Consider the following 20524-nt stretch of genomic DNA (forward strand, 5'->3'; position numbering starts at 1 on the left):
TGTCTCTCTCTGTCCCAAAAATAAATAAACGTTGAAAAAAAAAAGTAAAAAAAAAAACAAAAATAAAAGCTATTTGTTTCAAACAAGAAAGTGTTTGCATATTATAATAAAAATTTGTTGGTATAAATTAATGTTGTGGCATTAGGTTATAAAATAAATTGACATTCTAATCACCTTTTATCTCAGAAGACAGTGCACCTTTTTATTAGGTCAAATCTTCTTAAGTGCCTTTCAGGAGTTTTAAAAGTTTTTTTCTTTTTTTTTTCCATGAATTTTTGAAAGTTTTTGGGTTTTTTTTCTCCTAGTATATTTTGTGGTTGTGAGACTTGTTATTTATAAGTGTTTGTGTTTTTCCAATATGATTTCTAACTAATTTGTGTACCTATGAAAGAAATTTACATATTTTAACTTAATGAAATTTCTTAAAAAAAATTTTTTTTTATGTTTATGTATTTCTGAGACAGAGAGAGGCAGAGCATGAGTGGGGGAGGGGCAGAGAGAGTGGAAGACACAGAATCCGAAGCAGGCTCCAGGCTCTGAGCTGTCAGCACAGAGCCCAATGCGGGGCTCAAACTCACAAACCGTGAGATCATGACCTGAGCCGAAGTCGGTCACTCAACTGACTGAGCCACCCAGGCGCCCCATGAATTTTCTAATTGTTTAAAGTAGTTTTGAGGGGGCGCCTGGGTGGCTCAGTCAGGTAAGTGTCCGACTTTGGCTCAGGTCATGATCTCGCAGTTCGTGAGTTCGAGTCCCGCGTGGGGCTCTGTGCTGACAGCTGGGAGCCTGGAGCCTGCTTCCGATTCTGTGTCTTCCTCCCTCTCTCTCTGCTCCTCCCCCCACTCACACTCTGTCCGTCTGTGTTTGAAAAATGAATAAACCTTAAAAAAAATTTAAAGTAGTTTTTGATTCAGTTGATTCTCTTGTCGTTTCTGGGTATATAATTTTATCTCATTGTGTACAATTTTTTATACCACTTATTCTTTTCTCTCAGATTATTGTATTACCATAGTGGTTACAATGGAATAATTGTCGTATTTCTGATCTTAATGGAAATGCATTTACTGTTTTCCCACTGAACATGACATGGCTTTGGAACTGAAATACATATTTTATAATATTTGGGGAGACTTCACCAATTGTCACTTTAGAAGAATTTTATTTTAAATTGTATACCTAGAGACTTATGGGCATTACTGAATGAGAGACTTCAGCTGGGTAGTAGGGCTCAAAATTAATATACAGAAATCAACAAGTCACATAATAGAAGACATTTTAAAAAAAGGATAAAAAGCAGAAAACAAAAAATAAAATAATGACAGTACTAAAGCTAAACATTACCTGTCATATTAATAAATATAAGTTGAGTCTGATGCATCTATTAAATGAACAACAACAACAACCCTTTTCAAATTGAATTACATAGGAAAACCCAATTTCATGTTGTATGCAGGAGAAATACCTAAAATACAACTCTGAGATGTTTGAAAAGAGAAGGGCAAGCAAAAAGATACCAGAGTACAGCGAAAAAAGACAAGAAAAATGCTATGGCCCTGATGTCAATTTCAGGTAAGGTAAAACTGAGGGGCCCAAATAATTTCAAACAAAAAGGTTATTGAGTGCTAACAGATGTAATTCACAAAGAAGATACAGCTACAAATATCTCTAATTAGCACAACAGTAATTAAGCAGGAGTAATAGGAAATACAGGGAAAAGGGACCAAATCAAGAGGAAAAAAATAAGTCAGGATAAAAAAAAGATCGATATAACATAAACTGGTGTAAATAAGACTTATATGAAGAAACTGGTGATTGGAAATATACCATTTTTTTTTAATTTTTTTTTTCAACGTTATTTATTTTTGGGACAGAGAGAGACACAGCATGAACGGGGGAGGGGCAGAGAGAGAGGGAGACACAGAATCGGAAACAGGCTCCAGGCTCCGAGCCATCAGCCCAGAGCCCGATGCGGGGCTCGAACCCACGGACCGCGAGATCGTGACCTGGCTGATGTCGGACGCTTAACCGACTGCGCCACCCAGGTGCCCCGAAATATACCATTTTTAAATGCCCTTGGAAATTCATGAAAATGGACAAATACTGATCTCATAATCAACCAGATATTAATCTTAGTAAATTTCCCGAGTTAGAAATATTATCGTCAATACTTTCTGATCACAATTCAATAGAACTGAAATTAATAATATCCCAAAACGTACTTGCCTATTGAAGCTTTTTAATAGAGTTGGGACCTACAAGAGTTTGTTTAGTGTGGTGAAATCCTTGTTTTCCATGAAGTCTATTTGTAATTATATCCACATCTTACTTCAGCAGTTCCTAAATTTAAAGAATTTTATCAAAGTGGTTTTGTGTGGGGGCTCCTGGGTGGCTCAATCAGTTAAGCACCGACTTTTGGCTCAGGTCATGATCTCACAGTCTCTGAGTTCAAGCCCCACGTCGGGTTCTGTGCTGCCAGCTCAGAGCCTGGAGCTTGCTTCAGATTCTGTCTCCCTCTCTCTAGGCCTTTCCCACTCTTGCAGTCTGTCTGTCTCTCTCTTTGAAAAAAAACCCAACCAACCAAACAAAAAACACTTAAAGGCTTTAAAATTTTTTTTTAAAAAGTGGTGTGTGTGTGTGTGTGTGTGTGTGTGTGTGTGTGTGTGTAGTCAGTATTTGATATGCAACAGAACTGAAAAGAACATTCAGTCTCATAAAATTGTGATGAGCGTAGAATGATACTATTATTATGAATGGAAAGAAATTGCTGGGGACTTAATTTAGTTATTTCTAAGGGACACTGAGATTGCTTCCCCTATCTGATACTTTTGCTATTACCATCAAGGGCTTGCTCTTTAGTGGATGATGGAATGTGTGAGAAGGACACCAAGATTGATACATATATTATGCTTATCTGTTTGTGATCTTATAGCCAGCTCAGAAGTCTGTAGATGCAGCAAAAACTTTGTTGGTATTTCAAGAGTCTGAATTTTAAATTAAATACTTCCAAAATGAATGGAGGGTATGGTTTAATGTTACCATATATGAATCAGACATATACCTATGTGGGTATATATCTGTATATTTATCTCTAGTATATCTAGTATATCTAGAGATAGAGATAGATATAAATATAGATATTTACATATACATATATAAATATATGAGTATATATGTACATATATAACATATATACAGACGGCATAATTGGTGCCTCCAAAGTGGAAAACTTCATATAAATCAAGAACACTTTGAGGACTGGAATCCAGAAATTTTAAGGGCGAGTCATATCCCAGGAAAGAGTTGACATAGAACAATAATGCCAAAATCTCCTTATAAAGTTAGTAGGCCTAAAGCTAAAGGACATTGGGGGAATCAGGGAAATGATGAAGTCACCTGTAAGAGAGAAAACAATGCTGGCCTCAGACTTCTTCACAGGAACATTCAGTGTCAGCGAGGATGCAGTAATGTCTTTAAAGTACTGAAGGAAAGGGGTGCCTGCGTGGTTCAGTTGATTGAATGTCTCACTCTTGGTTTTGGTTCAGGTCATGATCCCAGGGTCATGGGATCGAGCCCCACATAGGACTACGCGCTGAGTGTGGAACCTACTTGGGATTCTCTCTCTCCCTATGCCCCTCCTCCCTGCTCTCTTTCTAAAAATAAATAAATAAATAAATAAAATTAAGTACTGAAGGAAAGAATGTGTGAGTCAAGGAAATTATGTTCAAATTGTCCTTTACATATAAAAACAACAAGAACAGCAATGACAAAACATTACTTAACATGAAAAAGAAAATGATGAGGAAATCTTTTTCATATGAGCCCTTTCTGACGACGGTAGCAGAAGAATTTTAGCCAACCAGTAAGTAGGTAAATGAAGAAGTACAGATGAAAAGAAATGGAGATGATCAATGGAATATAAACATTGTAAACCCTGAAAATGTAGAAATCATATACATAATAAAAATTAAATGGGGATGGGGAATAAAAAGCTATAGATAATGAAGTTATTCCTGACTTTCTGTAGCTAGGATTATTTAATTAACTGATAAATAATAAAGATAGAATTATACAGGTATAAAGGCAAACGTTAAAAAAAAACAGGAAAAATTATTCAGACAATTTAGTGGAGAAGAAGTTAATTATTTATGAGCGATCCAGTGGACAAAATAAGGACAGAAGACCCAACTATTGAATTAGATTTTACTGATATATAGAATCTCTGTACCATCAAAATTGAAGATAAACTGGGGCGCCTGGGTGGCGCAGTCGGTTAAGCGTCCGACTTCAGCCAGGTCACGATCTCGCCGTCTGTGAGTTCGAGCCCCGTGTCCGGCTCTGGGCTGATGGCTCGGAGCCTGGAGCCTGTTTCCGATTTTGTGTCTCCCTCTCTCTGCCCCTCCCCCGTTCATGCTCTGTCTCTCTCTGTCCCCAAAATAATAAATAAACGTTAAAAAAAAAAAAACTTTAAAAATTGAAGATAAACTTACTTTTTCTATACATGGAATGTTTATAAAAATTTACCAAATTCCAGGCCATAAAGCACAAATGAATAAATTTCAGATGGTTGAAATAGTTCTAACCAATTTAGTCTAATCACTGTGCAGTAGAATTATAAATTGAAACCATAGAACAAAACAAAATACCACTTGGGAAAGAAAAACTCTCTCTTAAACAAATTTTTCAGCCAAAGAGGGCTCAACATTGAGGTTGCCAGTCATCTAGAAAATAATGACGATGGTAATGAAAACAAAACATAAGAGATCCATCCGGATATAGGCCCTCTTCCACAGTAATTAGAGGAATTTTATAGTAATAAACAATAAATAAAGGGTGAAAATGGCTGACTGTCCAATTTTAGAAGGGTAACAATATAGAAGCAAAACAAAGCTAGGGAAAGCAGAGGATGGAAAATGAGAATAAAACAGAAATAAATTAAAAAGTACATAACAGAGATATAACCAATCCAACAGGTGGTTGTACGAGGGAAGTTTTTTTAAAGATGTGTTAGTTGACCTAAATAAGAGTAAAAGGAAGGCACGAGTAGAAAAAGAAGTGACACTAGTAAAATAGCCATTTATGCAGAAGAAAATTAAAGAATTATAAGACAGTCTGTGTTTACATTTATCAAAATAAATTTGAGGGGCACCTGGGCGGCTCAGTTGCTTAAGCATCTGACTCTTGATTTTGGCTCAGGTCATGATCTCACCGTTGCGAGATTGAACCCCACATTGGGCTCTGTGCTGAGTGTGGAGCCTGCATAAAAATCTTGCTCTCCCTCTTTCTGTCCTGTCCCTGTGCAAGCACATGTGCATGCTGTCTCTTCCTCCTTCTCTCTAAATAAATAAATAAATAAATAAATAAATAAATAAATAAAATAAAATAAAAATAAATAAAAATATCATTTTCAGGATCCAGATACACTTTACAATTTTCTGGAAAAGTATAAATTTCCAGAACTGACCAAGAGGAGATAAAAATGTCATTCCACCATCATCATAATAAAAATAGAGAACATTTTTCTAAAAAAATTTTTTTTAACGTTTATTTTATTTTTGAGACAGAGAGAGACAGAGCATGAACAGGGGAGGGTCAGAGAGAGAGAGAGGGAGACACAGAATCTGAAACAGGCTCCAGGCTCTGAGCTGTCAGCACAGAGCCCGAAGCGGGGCTCAAACTCACGGACCGCGAGATCATGACCTGAGCCGAAGTCGGCCGCCTAACCGACTGAGCCACCCAGGCGCTCCTAGAGAACATTTTTCAAGATAGCTCCCTTCCTAAAAAAACCCCAGTGTATTTGATGAATTCAGAAGGTGATTTTATCAAACCTTTACAGGCTAGAGAACTGCATGCCATTTAAACCTTTAGTAAGAAGGTAAGCTTCCAAAACATGTTATAACAAGTATAGCATTGATTTTAAGATCCTGCACTTATCATGGTGAGCATTTCATAATGTATATAATTGTCAAATCACTATGTTGTACACCTGACATTAATATAATATTGTATGTCAATTATACTTCAATAAGAAAATTTACTCCCAAATTTATAAGATTAATAGGTAAAGTAAAACATAATATTACAACCTCCATAAAGGTTTAAAAAGCATTTAATAAAGTTTGTTTCTTATTCCTGGATTTAAAAATGTCTCAATAGGTAGTAATAGACCTGTGTTTGTGTGTATACGTATTTTACTCAACCAGTATGACTCTCTTTTTTTAAATGTTTTTTTTTTTTATTTATTTTGAGAGAGAGAAAGCATGTGCATACATGAGAGGAGGGAGAGGGAGGGACAGAGAGAGGGAGAGAGAGAATCCCAAACAGACTGTGTGCTGTTAGCTCAGAGACAGATGTAGGGCTTGATCCCATGAACTGTGAGATCATGACCTGATCCTAAATCAATAGTTGTCCACTTAACTGACTGAACCACCAGGGTGCCCTTCAACCAGTATGATTCTAAATAGGAAAATATTAGAAACATTTCCATTAGAATTAAGAACAAGACAAAGATGTCCTCTATTATCAGTGTTCTTTAATAAATTCTAAGAAGTTCTTGCTAATGGAATTAGATTAAAACAACTGAAAAGGGAATAAACAAGACTTATAAAGAAGAAAATTTAAATGCTAAGAAAGGACTTGAAGACTAGTAAAAAAAAAAGACATAAATGAAAAGGCATACTGTAATTGATTTTGGATAGGAAGCATCAAAATCAGAAAGATGTCAGTTTCCTGTAATCTATAAATTTTATATGATTCCAATAAAAACTATCAAAAGGATTTTTCTTGTATAACTATACAAGTTGTTGCTAAAGTTTAAATGGAAAATAAGCAAGGATAGCTAGGAAATGTTCTGATAAAAAAGAAAGAGGAAGAAACTAGCCTATTAGTTATTAGCTCTTATTATAAAGCTATAATAAGTATAGTACAATCTGTTATTGTTACATGAATAGGCAGATCAGTAGAATAAAATAGAAAGTGTAGAAATAGATCCAAGTCCATATGGTTATGTAATGCATGATAAAGATGATACTTCAAAACAGCAGTGAAAGATGGGTTACTCAATAAATGGTATTGGAACAAGTGAGTGTCCATCTGGAAAAAATTCGAGACCTTTGCATTTTACAAAATGTATTTCCAAATGATTAAAGATTTGGACACAAAATATGAAATCCACGAACGTACCTAAGAAACCTCTGGAGAATTATTTTTATAACCGTGAAATGGGAAAGACCTAAATGTAACACAGAACCCAGAAGTCATGAAAGAGTGATAAGTTAGACTATATTAAAAGAATTTGTGGGGCGCCTGGGTGGCGCAGTCGGTTAAGCATCCGACTTCAGCCAGGTCACGATCTCGCAGTCCGTGAGTTCGAGCCCCGCATCAGGCTCTGGGCTGATGGCTCAGAGCCTGGAGCCTGTTTCCGATTCTGTGTCTTCCTCTCTCTCTGCCCCTCCCCCGTTCATGCTCTGTCTCTCTCTGTCCCAAAAATAAATAAACGTTGAAAAAAAAATTAAAAAAAAAAAGAATTTGTGTAAAACTCAATATAATCCAAGTCAAAATATAAATGACACACTGGAAGAAATATTTGCCTCTTGTAACACGCGTTACGGATGATTTGCTTATATAGAAGGAGCTTCTACAAATAAATAAGTACACGCCTAAGACTGTAATAGAAAAATAGGCAAAGGTTACAAATAGTGGTTTATAGTAAAAGAAGTGCAAATGATTGGGAGAACCCTGAGCAGACACAACCTTCCTCAAAGTTACAGAAACATAAATGTAAGTAAATTAGATACTATTTTTACATATAATCTTCAAGATCAAAGAAAATCAATAACTCTTCAAAAATTTGTAAGTGAAAAAACCAAGGTATATAAGAGTGTGTCTAGCATGCTACCATTTAGTTTATTTAGGATTGGGAAAAATAGCAAATGTATGAATGTACCTACATATGTACAAAATACACCTAAAAGAATATATAAGAAGTTGGTAATGTGAATTTCATCTGGGGTTGGGAAGTGAGAGCCACACCTAGGAGGGAGACTTTTCAGTACACGCTCTTTATAAAAGCAACCTAAACAATTTACACACAGTAAATTGCATTTGTTTGAAGTGCATAACTCCATGAATTTTCATAGTTGCAGTCATGAAATCGCTTATGCAATGAATATAAAAAAACCTTTTTTTTTTTTTAAAGTAGGCTTCATGCTCAGCGTGGAGCCGGATGCAGAGCTTGAACTCATGACCCCGAGATCAAGACCTGAGCTGAAATCAAGAGTCAGCCACTCATCCTACTGAGCCACCCATGTGCCCCAAGGATTAAAAATAAAAACAACAAAAAAACCCCATCAACAAACAAACAAACAAAACCCATGTTAATCGCCACCAAAAGATTCCTCTTTTGCTCCTTTGCTGTCCACTTTTGGCCTCAGGCAACAACCAGTCTGATTAATTTTTTTTAAATAATAGCTTTATTTAAATAAAATGTCTTCACCTACCATATAATTTATTCACTTAAAACATAGGACTCAATAGGTCTTGGTGTATTAAGAAAGCTGTGTGACCATTGCTACAATCAATTTGAGAACTTTATCCCCAAAATGAAACCTGTACCCATTAGTAGTCACTCTCCATTTTGCCCCAACGTCACAGCCATAGAAAACCGTTACTTTCTGTCTCTATTGATTTGCTTACTCTGGACATTTCATATTAATGAAGTCATACTGTGCGCGGTCTTTATGGATGGCTTCTTTCACTTGGTGTAATGTTTTCAAGGTTCATACATCATTTCCTTCTATTGTGGAAAAATATTCCATTACATTGATACACGAAATTTTATTTATCTGTTTATCAGTTAATAGTTGGGTTGTTTTCAATTTGGAACTATTATGAACAATGCTGCTATTATATGAATATTCAAGTACAAGGTTTTTTTGTGTGTGGACATATTTTATTTCTTTTGGGCTTGTAACTAGGAGTGAATTCACTGATCTGTTTTGGCACAACAGATTAGTTTGCATTTCCTAGAATCTTGTATAAATGGAACCCTTTATGTACTCTCTCGTGTCTCACTTCTTTCATGCAGCAAAATGATATTGAGATTTATCTTTTGTGTTACGTATATGAGTATCTGTTCCTTTTTATTGAGTGGTGTTGGTTAGGTGGATATAACACATTGTGTATATCCATTCACCTACTAATGGTCATTTGAATTGATCTATTTTTGGCCTTAATTAATAAAACTACTATAAACCTTCATATATAAGTCTTAGGGATGTATGTTTTCATTTATCTTGTGGAAATAGTAGTGCAAGGGTGACATGGCAAATGCTGCACGTTTAACTTCTAAGGAATTGTCAGTTTTCTCAAGTGATTGTACCATTTTTCATGAGAACTCCACAGCATCTGGTATTATCCATCTTTTAAATTTTATCCATTCTAATATGTGTAAAGGTATCTCACATTTCTCTGATGACTGATGAGACTTTCATGTGCTAACTGGCCATATACCTTCTTTTGTAAAATGTTTGTTTAAACCCTTTGCCCATTTTTAATGTAGTTGTTTGCCTTTTTATTATTGAGGTCTGGAGTTCTTTATTCTGGCTACAAGTACTTTGCCATGTATGTTTTACAATTATTTTCCACACTTGGTGTCTTTACTTTTTGATTCCTTAATGGTGATTTTTGGGAAGCAATAGTTTTAAATTCAGATTATGGCTAATTTGTCATTTTTCCTTTATAGTTTGTGGTTTTGTGTACTATGTTAAGAAATCTTTGCCTGTCACAAGAACACAAAGATTTTTTTTTCCTAGGAATTTTATAGTTTCAGCATTTATATTTAGTTCTGTGACCATTTTAGACTAACTTTTGGATATGGTGTGAGATAAAAGTTCATATTCATTTTTTTTTCCACCAAAGGATATCCAGTAATTTCAACATCGTATGTTAAAAGATTTTGTTTTTCCCACTGAAATGTCTTAGCACTCTTGCTAAAACCATTTGATCCTATATGTGTGGTCTCTTTCTGGGCTCTGTATTCTGTCTCATTAATTTATATGTCTATTTTTATGCTAGTAAAATAACATTGTATTGTGTTGTATTGAATCGTACAGCCATATAATAATTCAGAAATAAGATAATTTAAGGCCTCCCTCTAATCTAAATATAAGATTTATATGGCTATTCTGGATTGTTTACATTTCCATATTAATTTTAGTATAAACTTGTCGATTCCTACGAAAATCCTGCAGGATTTCTGATTGAGGTCACAACTGGACCTTTATATTAAATTAGGGAGAAGTGGTATTTTAACAATACTGTCTCTTCCAATCCATGAACATGGTTGATAGCTCCATTTATTTAGATATTTAATTTCTTCTAGCAATGCTCTGTAATTTTAGTGAAAAGTTTTCCCTTATTTTGTTATATTTATTCCTAAGTATTTCACTTGTTTTGATACAATTATAAACTTTTTTTTAGATTTTGTTTTCCTGTTTTATTTTATTAGCAAATAAAAACACAATTATTGCTGTGTAAAATATTATCCACAAAATCAAGTGGCTATAAACAATAACCAACATTTCTTATATCTCATTGTTTCTGTAGGTCAGAAAGTCAGGTATAGTTTACCTGGATGGTTCTGCTGTGGATCTCTCTAAGATTTCACTCAAGATGTTGGTTGGGTCTGCAGTCATCTGAGGACTTGACTGGGGCTGAAGGATCTCCTTCCGAGATAACTCACCCTTGTGCCTGGCAAGCTGATGCTGACTTGGGTAGGACACCTCAATTTCCAAAACATAACAGAGTGGGATTTTTATTGAGTTTATTTTATTTAGTTTGCACTGAATCTATATATCACGTTGGGAAGAACTGACATCTTGACCATATTAGTGTTCCTATATATAAACATGTAATATCTCTCCTTTTATTTATCTCATCAGAATTTTGTAGTTTTCCTCAAATAAATCTTGTACAGACTTTTAAAATTTGTACCCAACTATTTCCTTTTGGGGATACTAATTTATATGTATTGTGTTTTTAATGTCAATCCACTTGTTCTTTGCTGGTATATAGGGAAGTGACTGACTTCTGTAGATTACTTTTGTATTTTGCAATCTTTCTATAATTGTTTGTTAGTTTTAGAAACTTTGTGTTGATTTTTTTAGTTCTAAATAAATGGCCATATCATCTGTGAACAAAGATAGTTCTATTAATTCCTTCCCAATCTGTATATATATTTTTTCTTTCCTTTTCTTGCCTTATTGCATTAGCTAGGAATTCCAGTATGATATTGAAAGGGAGTGGTGAGAGGAAAAATTTTTGCCTTGGTCCTAATCTTGGCGAGAAAACATCAAGTCTCTCACCATTAAGTATAGTTTTAGCTGTAGGTTTTTTGGAGATATTTTTTATCAAGTTGAGGAAGTTTCTCTAATGCTAGTTTACTGAGAGTTCTTTCATATCATGAGTGGGTGTTGGATTCTGTCAAATGCTTTTTCTGCATCTATTGATATGATCATATGATTATTCTTTTTTTATCCCATTGATGTGATGGATTACATTAATTGATTTTTGAATGTTGAATGTTGAATAAGCTTTCATATCTGAAATAAATCCCACCTGGTCATGGCATTTAACATTATTGGATTTGATTTGCTGATAATTTGTTGAGGATTTTTGCATCTGTGTTCATGAGAGATATTGGTCTGTAGTTTTCTTGTAAAGTCTTTTTTTTTTTTTTTTGGTTTTGGTATTAAGGAAATTCTGACCTCACAGAATGAGTTAAGAAGTATTCCTTCTATTTATTTCATTTGAAAGAGATTGCAAATAATTGGTGTAATATCTTCTTTAAATGTTTGGTGGAATTCACCAGTAAACCTATCTGGACCTGGTGCTTTCTCTTTTAGAAGGTTATTAATTATTAACTCAATTTCTTTACTAGATATGGGTATATTTATATTATCTATTTTTTCTTATATGAGTTTTGGCAGATGGTATCTTTCAAGGAATAGGTCCATTTCATCTAAATTATCAGATTTGTGGTCATAGAGTTGTCTGTGGTATTCCTTTATTATCATGTTAATTTCAATGGATCTGTAGTGATGTCCCTTCTTTCATTTTTGATATTAGTAACTCATGTCTTCTCTCGTGGTTTTTTTTTTTTTTTTAGTCTAAATAGAGGATTATTAATTTTATTGACCCTTCAAAAGAACAAGCTTTGGTTTTTTTGATATTTTCTACTAATTTCCTGTTTTCAATTTGATGGATTTCTGCTCTAATTATTATTTCTTTCCTCCTACTTACTTTGGATTTAATTTGCTCTTCTTTTTCTAGTTTCCTCAGATGGAAACTTGGTTTATTGATTTTAGATCTTTCTTCTTTTCTAATGTATGTAATTAAATGCTACAAGTTTCCCTCTAGGCACTGTTATTGATGCATCCCACAAATATTGATAAGTTGTGTTTTCATTTTTATTTAGTTCAAGATATTTAAAATTTTTCTTTTGAAATTTCTTCTTTGACCTGTGTATTATTTAATCTCCACTTATTGTGGGATTTTTCTAGTTATCTTTCTGTTATTAATTTTTAGTTTAATTCACTGTGGTCTGAGGACAAACATCGTATGATTTCTATTCTTTAACACTTGTTAAGTTGTGTTTTATGGCCCAGAATGTGGTCTATCTTCATGGATGTGGTATTTTTTGTATTTATCTTGATTGAGATTTTTTTATGCTTTTTGAATGTATAGGTAAAGAATTTTTAAAATTAATTTGAGATATGTTCAGCCACTATTTCTTTATTTTTTTCAGCCCCTTTCTCATTTCTTGATCTGAGACTCCAGTTACACACATGTTACACTGCTTGATATTGTCCCATATTAATGAAGTCCTATTCATTTTTTCCCCAGCCTCTCTGTTTTCTCAGCTTGATTTTGGGTAGTTTCTGTCACTGTGTCTTCAAATTCGCCAATCCTTTCTTCTGCAATACCTGATCATCTCTTAAGTCCATTAAGTGAATTTTTTCATTTCAGATGTCATGTCTTGGGCCTCTGGAGTATTTATGTGGCTTCTTTTTATATTTTCAACTGCTTTTTTCTTCATATCCTTATTTTCTCTTAAATTGTTGAGCTTTTATAATAGCTCTTTTAAAGTCCTTGTCTAATAATTTCACATCTCTGCCATTTCTACATCTGTTTTTATTGGCTGATTTCTTTTCACTAGGGATCACATTTTGCTACTTCTTAACATATCTAGTAATTTTGAGGGGGGACGTTGGATATTAGGAATATTACACTATTGAGTGTATTTTGTTGTCTTCTTTAAAGAGTATTGACATTTATTTTGTCAGGCAGTTGTATTGTTTGTCTTCTGTTTGATCCTTTTGAGGATTGTTAAGCTTTCTTACGGCAGGTCTAGAGTAGCCTTATTATAGGGCTAGTTTATCCCCTACTACTAAGGCTTGGTTGTTCTTAGAGACAGTCTTTGTTATTGTTTTTTGCCTGGTTTTGTGGCATTAATTTACACATGTGCAGTCTTGGATTTGGCATGAGACTCAATGACAGTACTATGCATATTTCTGGAGAACTTGCTTTGTGTAACTCCTTCTACTCTGGAATGCTTCCCTGCAATTTTTAGATGCTTCAGCCTTTTCGTGTTCCAGTTTTGTTCTCCTTAACTCAGAGATTGGTTCCTCCTCCCTGCCCTAAGGTTAGGAAATTGGCTCTAGGCTCTAAGTCATGCTCTCATGAATCATAGATCAGTAGTGCTTGGTATCTTATGTATGAAAAAAAGCATTTTGTCTAATTCTGTAACTTGTTGGTTATGAGGGGTGGGGTACACACACCATATAGTTACTATTCCTTCATGTGTGGAAGCAAAATCCTTCCCCTTTTGATTTTAAGAGTAAAGTGAATGGGAAGAATTATTAAAAGGAAAAGAAAACTCCAGATGTAAAATCATAAAGATAGTAAAACTTCAGATAGTTAATACTGAGTATTAGCATGTATGGAAGCAGCCTGCGTTAAAAAACTATTGGTTAGTATTTAAATCTGAACAATTTTTCAGAAAGGCATTTTGGAAAAATGAAAAAGAATTTAAACATTTTATTTTTGATCTAGCAATTCTTTGTTTAGGCATTTATCCAGAGGAATAATCAGACATATATAAAAGTATTCTTTACAGAATTAATTATAATACATAAAAATTTTAGGGGTGCCTAGGTGGCTCAGTCAGTCAAGTATCCGACTCTTGATTTTGGCTCAGGTTGTGATCTCATGGTTCGTGGGATGGAGCTTTACATCGGGATGCACACTGACAGTGTGGAACCTGCTTGGGATTCTATCTCTCCTTCTCTCTCTGTCTCTCCCTTGCTTGTGCTCTCTCTGTCTCTCAAAGTAAATAAATAAACTTTAAACAAACAAACAAATACATGTTTTAACCTATGATAAGGAAAAAAAATTTAACCTAAATGTCCAACAGTATAGAATTGGTGAAATAAATTTGTTGGTGCATCCACATAATAAATTGCTATTTAACTACAAAAAAAAAAAAGTAAAATGTGTGAAGATAACTTAATGATATGGGAGAATGTTTTAACAACTTCATTAAGTTTAAAAAAATCATGTTTTAAAATTACTTGCTCTTTTTAATCACAATGATATTAATATATAATAAGTATGATATAGAGAATATAAAAATATTATCAATAGTTATCCCTGGTGATATTATAGAAATATTTTCTGCTTTGTGTTTTATCTGAGTTTACCAGATATTCTACAAAAAACACAAACTTATTTAACAAATTTGTTAAAACATTTTTTAAAAATGCCTCATTAGGTTGATGCACTGTCATAGGATCACTGGAATCTGGGTAAAAATGGCTCTAAAGGAGCCAATATGGTGTAGTGTATGAGGGGGCAAGCCATGAAACCTGGATTTGAATTCCATTCCACAATTTAAGTGAATCCTCTTAAACAAGTTTTATAACTTCTTGGAACCTCTATTGCCTTTCCTGCAAAACAGATACATAGATACCAACTGCTTCTTAGGGTTCCTATAAGTATTAAATGATATAATTTGCATAAGCCTTCAGGCTGGCAAGATTCTATGGATGGCAGTTAATGTATTGTATTGTTACTATTATTTCTAGTACAACTACACTACTAACTAGTGCTACTACTATTACCAATACAATTATTAAGATAAAGGACCTTATGATGTTATGGGACTATTGTACAATTAAGAGAAGAATGCTGAAAAAGGAGAAAGGACAAGAGCCAGAAAGAAACTTTATGAATTTCTCTCTGGTTTTTCTTGTTTTATGGTTTTTCTTATTACCAGCCCTGTTAAAAAAACAAAAAACAAAAACAAAACACCTCAGTGGGGGCATTACTTTTAAGATAATTATGACACTTATCTTTGATCCTTAAGATCCAAAGATCCTTAGGATCCAAGATCTTAAGATCCTTAAGATGGATAGAAATTACACCCGGCTTCGTTTACAAGGAGTATCAGGGTTGTTTGTTTGTTTGTTTGTTTGTTTGTTTTTGTTGTTGTTATTTGCTTTTGACAGAGAATAACACTTCATGTAAGAAAATCTATTACAGGACTTTCAGGTATAATGCTGACAAGATATTTGAATACCTCATGGCTCAATTTTTCCACCTATCAACAAGTTTAACATTTTTAGTAGGCTTTTAAATGAAATATATAAAATTAAAAAAAGAAATATACAAAATGGATACATTAAAAACATGTGAAGATCTGAACACACTTCACCTTCACTGCCATCACCATAGGCCAAGCCACCATCAGTTCTGGTCTCTCTGCTTCTGCCTTTGCCCCACTGAAACCTATTCTGTATACAGTGCCAGAGCTGATACTTTTTTTTTTTTTTAATTTTTTTTTCAACGTTTATTTATTTTTGGGACAGAGAGAGACAGAGCATGAACGGGGGAGGGGCAGAGAGAGAGGGAGACACAGAATCGGAAACAGGCTCCAGGCTCCGAGCCATCAGCCCAGAGCCCGACGCGGGGCTCGAACTCACGGACCGCGAGATCGTGACCCGGCTGAAGTCGGACGCCCAACCGACTGCGCCACCCAGGCGCCCCAAGAGCTGATACTTTTAAAACCTAAGTGAATTCAAATCAGTAGGAGGCAATTCCAGGCCAAGAGAGCCACATGTACAAAAGCAAGGAGATACAAAACTGTAAATATAGCTGGGAAGCTCTAAGTTTGGCATTGCTAGAGCTTCATGTAAAATTCAGGGACCAAGGAAGAGGAAGAAGATGAAGAGGTCAGGAGGTATCATATCCTGAAATTTCACATGTGATTGAGCAAAATGTATGTTTTAGGTGATAAAAATCAATTGAGCAAATTTCAACAGAAGCATGATAGCACCAGTTAAACATTTTAGGAAGATAATTCTGAGACTTCATAGAAGAACAAACTTCAGAGGAAGAAGAGAGGGGGAAAAGGATGAGATTTAATATATTTAAGAACTCATCGTGGTGCAATATGATAGTGGTGCATAAGATTTTTGACCTAGCTCACTCAGACAGGCTTAAAAAAATGCCTCAGCACACCTACTCTAACAGTTTTACTCTGTGGTGATTATAGAACTCAGAGAAACACAGATTCTGAATAGAACCATATTTTTCTTAATAAGAATATGTTTAGATATATATGAGTTTAGATATGATGTTTATTATTCAACAATTCCCTCTAAACTTATTTGATCATTATGTAGCTTATTGGGAGATCTTTTATGGCCAGCCACCAGGCTGAAGATCTATGCTTAAAATCACCGGGTTACAAAGAAATGGTTATTATGTGGAGATAGAGGGGAAAAGATTTAGACAAAAGTCTTGAAGAAGTAGAATTGAAAAGACATGGTGATTAGTTGATTGGGATTTGAAGAAGGAGGAGTAAAAGTTGATACCTAGATTTCTGGCTTTGATAATTATGTGTGGCCAACAGAGATAGGAATTCAGTATATGTGCTGCTGAAGTGAGCACAGGGACAGGAATTCAGGAGGAAAATCAGACTGAAGGAAATGAGAGCTTATGGATTCTGCTTCATACATAAGTTTGAAATTATTCTGCATTATTCAAGTGAAAATAGGTAGTCAATAAAGGACTAAGGCATAGGGGGGATATTTGGGCTGGGTATGGTAAAATGACACAAATTCTCGTACTATGTGAGTGATGCAGCCTCTCTGGGCAGCATTCTGAAATGTCTAAGGATGTTTTTGGCTTACACAATGACTGTAGGCAGTACTGCTGGCATGACTTAGTGGGGACCAAGGATGCTAAGTGTCCTATGGTAAAAAGGAAAGTTGCACACAATGAATTGCCCCAGCCAAAATTCCAGTAATATCCCCATTGGAAAATACTGATACACTGGAAGGGAGAAGGTATAAAGTGAGCAGAGAAGAGGCTATAGTTAAGACAGAGAAGGAGGAACCAGCAACAGAAAGCAAGAAGATTGGGGGAGAATTGGCAAAGAGTGGTGGAAGCCATGGAAGGAGAGAGTTTCAAGAAGATTAAACAGAGTCAAAGACAAATGAGAGGTTAAGAGTCCAAGCATAGCAATCCCAGAAATGTAAAACTGATTGTCCCAGGGTAAGTTCTTCCCAAGGAGAACTGAGGAGGGCAAAGGTGAAAAAGTTATTGGGGTGCTTTAAGCTATTTATACTCATTTCCAATAATTATCATGTATTTTTTTTATCAGAAACACAGAGAACACTTTACAAGGTGGAATTAGCATTTGTGGTTCTGCCTAGATAATACAGACAAATGATTGTTTTCTTCTAACAATTAGTATACTGCTTGGAACAGAGTTTTTAGTTGATCTTAATAATGCTACTTTGTATTTTTAATGGTACTATTTTATAAGAGATTGTCTTACCTTAGTTATTGTGGCTCAGTTCCATAATTCCCACCTCATTTTACAGATGGAGAAAGAGAATCAGAAAGAGAATCGCCTCACCTGTGAAGATGTGCATATAATATAAGAAATTGAAGGTACTCATTTCTTACCTATGAGATTTCAGATGCTCCCTCCCCTTGGTTGCCCCTTGTTTTGCTTAGATGAAAAAGCTAAATTTGCTAAGGCATTCTGATCTTATATGATATGGACAGAGTTCTGTATGGAATTTCTTAATTTTGTTTACCTCTTCCTTCCTTTTCCCCCTCCTTGGTTCTTTTGTTACTTTATTCTTTAACTTCTTCCTTTACTCTTCCTACTACTTACAGTAAGAAAGCATTGAAACCAGTTTATGAAAAGTCTAAAACAGCATATATAAAAAGCAGAGATGAAAGAAGAAAATTAAACAAGGGAGGGGTCATTAAATAGAAAGAAGACGTGTTGTTTTGGAGCAGCGGATATAAGGAAATGGGGGGAGGTAAAGTTGACATTGAAGGTGTTCCTAGTAATCAAGATAGGGGCAGAATTTTTTGTCCACATGGATTTTTGATAACCTAGTAATTGCGAACACAACTGGCACCTGGGTATGTTCTTAGCACAAGAATCAGGACAGGAAGCCACAATCTCCTGGTAGTTAAATACTACATCCTGCCCTGGACCACACAGAGCTGACAAAACCATCAAATCTAAATCCCTGCCTAAGGGAAAAGAAAAGCTCACAAGCTTGAGTGACACCACCCAATGAGCAAATAAAGGGGACCAGGGTGGGTGGGATGAGTCGGGATGGAATGTGCCCAGGAAAGCTGGAGCTCTCTAGTGTCAAGGAAAGCCAGGAGGAGCATGGAGTATGTTGACTGCAAGAATTCCAAGTTGTTCTTGGCAGCCATAAGTGTCAAGAAGTCCCATGACAAGCCTGGGTTAAAGACACGAGGGATCATCTAGAATGCAGTCCTCTTTGGGACAGAATGGAATTTTTAGCAGGCTATGCAGGCTGGGGTGTGTGAAGATTAAGGAGGTGTGGCTTAAAGTGGGGGCGGGGGGAAGAATCTAACACATTAGTCAAATAACATTCAGCTTTGGAGCAGAGGTCTTCTATCAAGAAGTCTTTACTGTCAGCAAGCTGTTGCATCAGAAGACAAAATAGCATGAGTTGCAGAATTCTGGGGTATGTGGAATGCATGTTGCCAGAGTGAATGGTATGTGACAAATATGCGTTTGGGGCTGTGGCATACCATGAAGGGCACTGCATCCTTGCTAGTTTGTGGTATGCCACAGGGCCACGAGCAGGTGGATGAGAGCCATACTTGCCTGTGTCCCTTGTCTGAAGCTTGCTGCATACCAAATGCCCTCAATCATTTTTGGATGGGAAGCAACTTTTTGGTTGTCCTCTTTCATCACGGAAACTGTAAATTGACAGAAGATGTTGGTTTATGTGGATGAGACACTGTCACTTGACTCTTAAGACAAGAACCAAAGGTTGATTAATAGGCAGCACAGCTGTTGCCTGTGACATGCTTCCCACCCCGTATGGGCTCCCCTTCTCGGCATGCAAATGATTTGGGTCTGACTTAGTAGGAAGGGAATACAGAGCTGTCTCTTAAGGTTTGTAGAACCTGGAGCTACAGAAGTCTACTCATTTGAAAAGGACTAATGTGGCTAAATGTGTGGACTCTGAAGTTGGTTGCTTGGGTTTAAATCCCTTTGCAATTTCAGGCTCCAGATCCGATCCTTCGCTTGAAGAATGGAGAGAAGAATAGAACTGCCTTTGTAGAGTGGCTATGGTATTTCAGGAACTAATAGATGGAAGATGTGTTTGGAAACTCCCTAGCCCACATCAAATAACCCATAAATGATAACTAGCATTGCTATACTTATGATCACAATGCGCACGCTGAGGAAAAGCCTAGCCCAAATAATAAAGCTCTTAGTGCTAAGGCTGCATCCAGCTCTGTGTGGGCTCCCCTGTCAGCAGGCGCCTGTTCCAGCCTTGTTCACTTCAGGCCTGGCCTCTCTGCCCATCCCACAGTTCTGTGTTACTCCTAGCAAAATAGGAATGGAGACAGTTGTCCCTTGGGCCTGGAAAGAGTGAATGGCTAGTGCTGGCATAGGTCCCTGGGGCCAGAGGCCCAGCTCTTCTGTCCGAGATGCTGAGTCATGAGCTGTGGTTACAGTCCCGGCTGCACCACTGCACTTGGCATGGCATCTGGGGAGGATTAGGAGATTATGATCAGAACAAGACACAAAGGAATTGCAGCTGATGTTGATAAGCGATTTGGAAGATTCTCAGAGGAAGGAAAAACATGAAGGCAGTCTGGAGAATCAAAGTGAGCGTGGGCAGAGAGAGCTCAATAGCAGGCAAGGGCATAAACCATCCAACTCAAACACGACAAGGGCTTCCCTTTCTGGTTTTGCTTTTTTGGGTGCTTCAAGGAAACTGTTGAAAGGACTTTGATTTTGACATTAGTCAAATAAAAACATTTAAAATGTAGAGCAAAGTCACTCATACATTGCTGGTGGGCACCAGAATCGGCTTCCTTTAGGTATGTCTTGTGAGAAATGGCTTCATGTTCCACCCTTTTATGATTGAATTTCACAGATTCTTTCAAT

The sequence above is a fragment of the Herpailurus yagouaroundi genome, unplaced genomic scaffold, assembly GCF_014898765.1.
Source record: "Herpailurus yagouaroundi ecotype Mexico unplaced genomic scaffold, PumYag 29, whole genome shotgun sequence".
Taxonomy (NCBI): Eukaryota; Metazoa; Chordata; class Mammalia; order Carnivora; family Felidae; genus Herpailurus; species Herpailurus yagouaroundi.